Source organism: Malaclemys terrapin, chromosome 12 (genome assembly GCF_027887155.1).
Source record: "Malaclemys terrapin pileata isolate rMalTer1 chromosome 12, rMalTer1.hap1, whole genome shotgun sequence".
Taxonomy (NCBI): domain Eukaryota; kingdom Metazoa; phylum Chordata; order Testudines; family Emydidae; genus Malaclemys; species Malaclemys terrapin.
The window spans coordinates 48255334-48263888 of NC_071516.1; the positions used below are offsets into that span (position 1 = coordinate 48255334).

The 8555-nt window shown below is 51.3% G+C and overlaps 1 pseudogene; it reads left to right on the forward strand.

Moving 5' to 3' along the window:
- Positions 1-1986: 1986 nt before the first annotated feature.
- On the forward strand, positions 1987-3620 carry LOC128846209 (Ig heavy chain V region 3-like; annotated as a pseudogene).
- The last annotated feature ends 4935 nt before the right edge of the window (positions 3621-8555 follow it).

Consider the following 8555-nt stretch of genomic DNA (forward strand, 5'->3'; position numbering starts at 1 on the left):
AGGAGTTCAAACACCTTTTCCACATCTTTCTTGTCTGCCATTGCCATGAACTTTACTGTGGCCTTGGCCTGGCCCTTGAGGTATTCCTCTATGAAGTCCACACGATCTTCCTCAGGTACTCTTAGCACACGCAGAGCCGCCTTCACAGACTTGACCCACTCCTCTACCATAATGTCTCCTGGTCTAGTTGGGAAGCCACCAAACTCCAGTGCTCCAGGTCAGAAAGAGGGGGTGGAAGCAGGTTGAGGGACGGGGGTCGGGGGGGGGGAGATCACCTGGGTTATAAATATCTCCCTGCCAGCAGCTTTTTTTTCCTCTCCACCACTTTCTGCTCCCTCCTGACTTTGTGTGCCACAGGCAAGTGCCTCACTCGCCTGGCCCTTGTTACAGCACTGAGCCAGCCAGCCACCCACCCTCATCCTCTGAGCATCCTTCAGTGAAACTGTCTATGGAACGTTCCCCGAGAACATTCTCTCTCTCTCTCTCTCTCTCTCTCTCTCTCTCTCTCTCTCTCTCTCTCTCTCCAGTGTGTGGGAATGAGTGTGGGGATATGAAAGGGAACAAGGGTGGTAATGGGAATGGAGATCTGTGTTTCAGGGTGAATGATGATACTGGTCTGAAAGTCAGTGGGAATGGAAATATTTTTGTTGGTATCCCTCAATATTACATCTTGGGGATGGTTTAGAAATACATAGTGTTCATGTCATACAACTTCTTTAAACACAACCAGGAGAAAGCTTCTGTCTACACTTTATTGCTTATTAATAATGAACTAAGTAAATGATCTGTATGATGATACTTAGTGGGGACAGATTTGGTGCTGGTTGTGGGCCTAGCGCCTAGGGTCTCCAGAAGCTGGGAATGGGCGACAGGGGGTGGATCACTCGGTGATTCCCTGTTCTGTTCATTCCCTCTGGGGTATCTGGCACTGGCCACTGTTGGGAGACAAGACACTGGGCTAGATGGACTTTTGGTCTCGCCCAGTTTGGCCATTCTTATGTCCTTAATTATAGTCTAGGCTCCCATAGTCCTAGGCATGGTACAAACACAGACCATAAAACCTCTCTCAGTCCCACCGAGTTTACAATCCGAGTGTAAATGGGAAGTGGAGTGTGACTGGGAATAAGAATATAAACACGAATATAAATATCAGCCATGCAGAATAATCTTCCTTCACTGTAGCCTGAATCTCCCCTCGACTCTCCCCTAAAGAAAAACTCCCAGACATGCTGTTCTCGGCCCACTAATGTCAGGGAGGCTCCACTGCAAAACCTTAACTCTGTCCTCAGACTCCCACCCTGCCCCCCGAGCTTCTCCCACCTGCACCCACAGGCGGCCCCAGACCTGGTCCAAAACATGAGCCAGGCTTGCTCAGATCACGTTCCTAGTGTCATGGATCATTTCAATGTAGCCAGTCACTGCCGGGAAGGGAAAGGGGCTTCCATCCCAAATCCCTCCCAGCGCCACGGGAAATCTTCCCTCTCCAGGGGGTGGCCCAGCCCAATGGATCCCTGGGGCACGACCCCTCCCCAGACACTGACCCCCCTGACCGGATGTTTCATGGCCCTTGTGCACGTGGAACGGGGCTCCGGAACTGAGTCCCCCCAATCCCCAATGTCACCTCACAATAGCCAGGCCCTCAGTTCCTGGGTGAGGAAATACAGTCACTGCAGGGAGCTGTTCATTCCTCCCAGGGGTCCGATAGTGTCAGGAGGACCCAGCGCCCTGTGCCCGGCGCTGCACAGACACACGGGACGGGACAGTCTGACTCCCGCACCCGGAGCCCTAGGGCGAGTCAGTCAGATCACTGGCAGCAGGAGTGTGTGTCTCTTATAATGCGGGGCATGCAAATGAGGGAGACAGTTTCCTGTTTAAATTGGTGCCCCTCTCTGCCCAGGCTGCACCCGGAGACACAATCCGCAGCCCCTGGGTCTGTGCAGTGACCAGCCAGTCCCCTGAGAACTTTCCCCTCCAGCTCTTGGGAAAATGAGGCTTTGGCTCCATTTAGTTTTGATTGTGGCAGCTTTGGAAGGTATTTTCTCTCTCTCTTTAAGTACACTGGGGATGCAGAGGAATTTTGTCATATTTGAAACTAACATGATTATTAACATGTGTTTATTCTCAGGTGTCTGGTCCCAGGTGCAGCTGGTGGAGTCCGGAGGGGATGTGAAAAAGCCCGGAGACTCCCTCCGCCTCTCCTGCAAAGCCTCCGGGTCACCTTCAGCAACTACCAGATGGAATGGGTCCGACAGGCTCCAGGGAAGGGACTGGAATGGGTGGCTCTGGTTAGCTAGGGTTACCATATTTCAGCAAGCAAAAAAGAGGACAGGAGGAGCCCCGCCCCTGTCCTGCCCTAGCCCCGCCCCTGCCCCACCCACTTCCCGCCCCCGTCAGAACACCCAACCCTCCCCCCAGCTCCTTGTCCCCTGACTGCCCTCTCCTGGGACCCCTGCCCCTAACTGCCCCCCAGGACTTTACCCCCTACCTAAGCCTCCCTGCCTCTTGTCCCCTGACTGCCCCCTCCTGAGACCCTCCCCCCCATCCTAACTGCCTCCCTAGGACCCTACCCCCTACCTGTACCCTGACTGCTCCAACCCTTATCCACACCCCCACCCCCAGACAGACCCCTGGGACTCCCACGCCCCATCCAACCACTCCCCACCCCCTGACAGCCCCCCCCCAGAACTCCCGACCCATCTAAACCCCTTTGCTCCCTGTCCCATTGACTCCTCCGATCCCTCTCCCCACTCCTGCCCCCGACAGCCCCCCCCAGAATTCCCAACCCCCCCCCCGTTCCTTGTCCCCTGACTGCCCCCTCCTGGGACCCCTGCTCCTAACTGCCCTCCAGAACCCCACCCCCTACCTAAGCCTCCCTGTTCCTTATCCCCTAACTGCCCCCTCCTAAGACCCCCCCAACTGCCCCCCAGGACCCTACCTGTACCCTGACTGCCCAAAACCTTATCCACACCCCCAGAAAGCCCCCCCTGAACTCCCGACACCTCCCCCCCGTCTCTTGACTGCCCCCTCCAGAACCTCCCTGCCCCTTCTCCGACCCCCTGGCTCCCTTGTCGTTGGCCTTCGGTTCTCCTAAGGTCTCTCTGGGAGCTTGCTCAGGAACGGCCGGAGCCGTTCTCCCGGCACGCTGGGCAGCAGTGGGGGAGGAGCTCCAGACTGCCGGAGGCGAATGCCGGGAGGGAGGGAGGGAGGGAGGGAGGGAGCTCTGCTGCAGGGGGAGGAGGGACTCTCTCTCGCTGTCGGAGCCCCATGTAAGTGGCACCATCCGACTGCCCTGTTAGCCGCGCGTGCTCTGCATGGGGGGGGGCGGAGTCCGGACATTAACAAATTCCCCCCGGACGCTATTTTTAGTTCAAAAATCCGGACTTGTCCGGGGGAATACGGACGAATGGTAACCCTAGGTTAGCAAACTGACTGGATCCACGCAACATTATTCGCCGGCTGTTCAGGGGCGATTCACCATTTCCTGGGACAACGCCGTCAACACGGTGTATCTCCAAGTGACCGGCCTGAAGCCCAAGGACACTGCCCGGTATTACTGTGCAAGACACACAGTGAGGGGAAATGAATTTATACTCATGCAAAAACCTCCCGCTGTAGATTGAAAACAACATATTCAGCCCTGGGGGATGGTTGAGGGCTATAAACCACAATTACCTCAACAACAAGAAACGAGACAAAGGAAGAAATCAATTGCATTGATGTTTTCTTTCTGTCCGTTAATTTCGCAGAAACCAAACAATATTTAAATATTTACATCCAGAGAATAATACATTTTTCAGGGCCGCTCCACCTCCCTTCCCTCTCCCCACAAACAGCTCGCTCTGCGAAAACTTCTTCTGCAGTATTCTGGCCCAGGAAATGCCCCTTTAACGATGCCACCATTGGGGGCACACTGAAGAGAAGTGACCATACTTCTGCCGTGCTTAACCCTTATTTCAGGGCCTGATGTCCAGATCCATGTTCCTCACATCTCAACACCTCACAATCATGAATACATTTTACCCTCACAACACCCTTGAGAGGTAGCAAAGTATCAGTATCCACCATGTTGCAGGTGGGGAAACTGAGGCACAGAGTAATTAACTGGTTTGCCCAAACAGGCAGCCTGTGCCAGAGTGAAGACAGGAATTCTGCTCTCTCCATTTCCAATTCAGTGATTTAACCACAGTGTAATCCTTCCTCTCCGGCTTTCACGGGATGAGAGGCAGGGCTCCTGTCACAAATCGTGACTTCAAGAGACAGGACATTTATACGGATCTCAAGAATACCCAGAGTTATCATAACTCATCACAACATATATTTGAAAGGGATGTTAAACCCGGTGCTTCAGGGTTTAAGCCAGTCTCTCACTATTGGACATCAGGATGAGATCTAATGTGGAAGGCAGATTACCACACACTGCCCCCTGCATGGTTTCTTACACTCTCTTCTGAAGCATCTGTGACAAAACACTGTCCGAAAGATGATATTGGACTAGATGGAACTTGGGTCTAACCCCATCTGGCCGTGACTATGGTCCTATGGCCATATGCACCGTGGCTAATTCTCTGCAGGTAGAGACAAGCTGAGATTTCAATTCTGGAGCCCAGATGAATTCTCCCCGTTTGTCAGGACCGGCTCTAGGCACCAGCAAAGCAAGCAGGTGCTTGAGGCAGCACATTTGCAGGGGCTGGCATTCGGGCCATCCTTTTTTCTTTTTTTTTTTTTTGCTTGGGGGCCTGCTGCAGAAGTGGAGAACCCACGGGATCCTGGGAGTTCCTTGCCTAGCTTCCTGCCTATAGAGCCAACCCTGGAGCAGGGAAGGAACTACATTTCCCAGCATTCCCTGGCAGCTATCAACAGGAAAGGGAGGGGGAGGGAGTGAGGTAGCTGAGCCATGCTGCAGCTTGCTGTGGGTGGAGAGGTGGCTGCTAGAAGGGGGTGGCACTGTGAGTGGGGGACATGTGTGCCCAGCCCAAGGAGTAGGCGGCTTTGCCCCAGATATCCCCTTCAGAAGACATCCCCGGCCTGGATTAGGGATACTGGTGTGTCCTCACCTTGCAGCCCCCAAAGAAAGAATTGGGTGCACTAAATGGGCAGTGCCCCTCTCTATCTGAAGCCTGGAAAGGGAGGTGTGTGGATCCCACTAGAATTCAAAATGACAAGTAAGGGAGGGGAGGCTCTGCTAGGACCTGGGCAACTTTAGATACAGTACCAGGCACGTAGGAGGATTTCCACTTCTGAGCCATGGAAGCAGAAATTGACTTTTCCTTTCCAGATTTAGCTAATATTCAGAAAGGGAATCTAGCACCTGCCTTCCAGATTTGAACACCTCAAAATTCAGGAGTGCTCACGCTCAGTTTGGGCAGCTGTTACTTCATTTCTCCCCAATCAAATATACTGATCCACTGGAACTTGCTGTAGAAAAAGTAGGATAAATTGAGCAAGAAATGCTTCCCAGTGGTTATTAGGACTGGAATTGCTATTTTCAACAGCCATTGCCTTTTGTTTGTTTGGTTGGTTGGTTTTTTGTTTTTTTAGTTTTATTTGTTTAAAAGGAAGACAGTGATATTGCATTGGCAAATTCCCCATAGAAAGAAAGAGTGGAACAAAAGAATAATAAACTTTTCCTCATTTATGTGGGACAGTCTTATAATATGTATCCAGACATCCTCCAATCACACAAGCTGAAAATTGTTCCCCTTTACTGCAGTTCTGTAACCATATGGGAACCAATCCTGTCTGTGTTCTGTGCACATCCCAAATTCCTGCTGAATGACCCGCCCTGGGGGCGAGTTACCAGTGACCCAAGGCTGGGACAGCAGGACAGGGCTGCCCAGAGGGAGGAGGGGGGGCAAGTGGGGCAATTTGCCCTGGGCCCCACAGGGGCCCCCACAAGAGTTTTTTGGGGGCCCTGGAGCGGGGTCCTTCACTCGCTCCGGGGCCCCGGAAAACTCTCAAGGGGCCCAGGCCCCCGGAGCTTCTTCCGCTCCGGGTCTTCGGCTGCAATTCGGTGGCAGGGGGTCGTTCCACTCCGGGACCCGCCGCCAAAGTGCCCCAAAGACCCGCGGTGGGGAGTCCTTCCGCCCTGGGACCTGCTGCCGAAGTGCCCCCCGCTGCCGAAGACCCCAGGCCCCCTGAATCCTCTAAGCGGCCCTGCAGCAGGAGGGTGCAGGTTGGGGGGGGAGCCCAGGGCTGGGGCAGCAGGGGTGTGCGGGGGGGGGAGCCCAGGGTTGGGGTGGGGGGGCAGCCAAAATATTTTTGCTTGGGGCGGCAAAAAACTTAGAGCTGGCCCTGCCTCCAAGAACCAGTTCTCCCTGCAGCTCCGCTCGCTGACAGCCACAGCCACCGCCACGTGTTACTGACAGGGATCAGCGCAGGGACTGGTACAAAAGGGGGAAGCGGATTCTGAACAGTGAAACCAAGTTCACTAGTGTCCCCGGAACGAGTCAACAGAAAAACAGAGACTGGACTGCAGAGAATTGGGGCAGGTGAAGGGAAACTACTTTTACAGACAAAGTGAAGAGGCAGCGTTGTCTAGTGAACAGGGCAGTGCTCTGAGCATCAGGACACCTGGGTTCCCTTCTGCCACTGACCTTCTCTGTGAATTTTGGCAAGTCATTTCCCTTCTCCGTGCCTCTGTTTCCCCTCCTACTCTTTGTCTGTTTAGATTGAGATCTTTGGAGTGGGGAGTCTCCTTAACTGTATGTTTGGGACTTCTAGATACTTACCAGAGTACCAGGAATTAGTACTAACAACAACAACAACATTTATTTTAAAGGTTTGGGCTCACTCATATCTTCTTTTCCTGCTGACAAAATATCTTGCAGATGAGATAGTCATTGTCCCCTTGTAATCCCCTTTCTGCCTACCTAGCTCACGCGGTTGTATCTTGTCCTGGGCTTCGATTGCAGCTCTTTCAGGGAGGGACCATCTTTGCAACCTGTGTTCCTACGGCATGTAGCGCCATGGGGCTCTAGAGGAGGAGGAGAAGAAGATGAAAAGAAGAAGAAAGTATTTGACACGTGCCATACACTTCAAGGGGGATGAGTAATGTGCTTGGGGGTGACTAGATGTGTAAGAGTAAGAATTTGGACTCGAGAATCTGCATTTGATTCCTGGTTCTTGCCTATTTGGTGACTTTGGGCAAGTCACTTTAATTCCATGTGGCTCAGTTTCCCCATCTGTAAAATGGGAATAATTGTACTGCCCTCCTTCTCAAAGCATTTTGAGAACTAGTGAAGAAAAGCGCTATATAAGCGCTTGTTATTGTTGTTATTGTTGTTGTAATTTCAACCATGGACTTCTTGTTGCTTCTCTACCTCATAGCCAAGAGAAGCCAAGTTACCAACACAAGCTACATTCATACGAGCTGGGTATACGTGCCCATACATGGGTGTGAAATAAATTGATTTTCCAAAATGATTTTAATTAACATTTATGTATAGGCGAGGCCTATGTATTTGGGGATTGGGGCTGAAGGACAGAAATGGACCTACTCAGTTTTGCCTGATGGCCACGCCGCTGGAGCCGCAGGCCAATGGAGCAGCTCATTGAGCATTGGGAGTTTCTCTCTGACTTACAAAAAAGACACTGTGCAAATTATATTATTGCACTTCCTTTTTCAAAACGTGAATTCTCTGATTCTGACTCTGTCAGACAGACACACCACAGTCCCTCTGGGTTTGTGCAATTATTATTATGAGAACTCTTTCCATAATCTAACCGATATTATCATAACAGGGGCTATAGCAATACCATAGCTAGATGGGTGTCAATGGGGATAGATAGATAGATAGATAGATAGATAGATAGATAGATAGATAGATAGATAGATAGATAGATCGTTTGTGCTCAATTTCATATTTGCTATAACAACTTCCAAAGGTAAAACTCCCCAAAAACTCAGGAAAGTCAGAATAGGCCATTGTAGTCAATGGAATTGAGAATCCGGTCCCTCTGGATTCTCAGTTTCTTCATCTTCAGATGTCCAGTCCCAAACCCCTCTAGTGATCACTGGAGGGGATGTGCAAAAGCCAAGTAATTCTCCCGAAAGAGTTCTCCCGACAGGCTGTGGAGAAATGACAGGAGTGGGGCCCTTGACTATGCAGCCAGCCCAATGTATAATGTTGGTGTGTTTTATGCAGATAATTAAAAAGTCATTCACTCTCTCCAAGAATAAGTCCCACTGCACCGACTTTGCAAAAGAACAGTCTCTGACCCGAGGACAGTGCAGTGTACTTCTGTCTGAAAGTTACGCAAAGAGAATGTGAATACAAGACACACAGTGCCCCTGTCTGCCAGCAGGTTCTCACAGACAACTCAATGTGAACAGAGAACACATTTATCCTTCTGCAGGCCTAGGTCCTGAATGTGAGCCAATCACACCAATGTGAATTCAGAGTGATTTCACTGAAATCAATAGAGTTGCAATGGTGTAAAGAACCAGGATCAGCTAAAACTCCTAGGATGGTATTTTCAAAGCAGCCTTAGGGAATTTGGGCTGGGATATTCAAAGAAGCCTAAGAGAGTTAGGGCTAGGACTTCAAAGAGGCCTG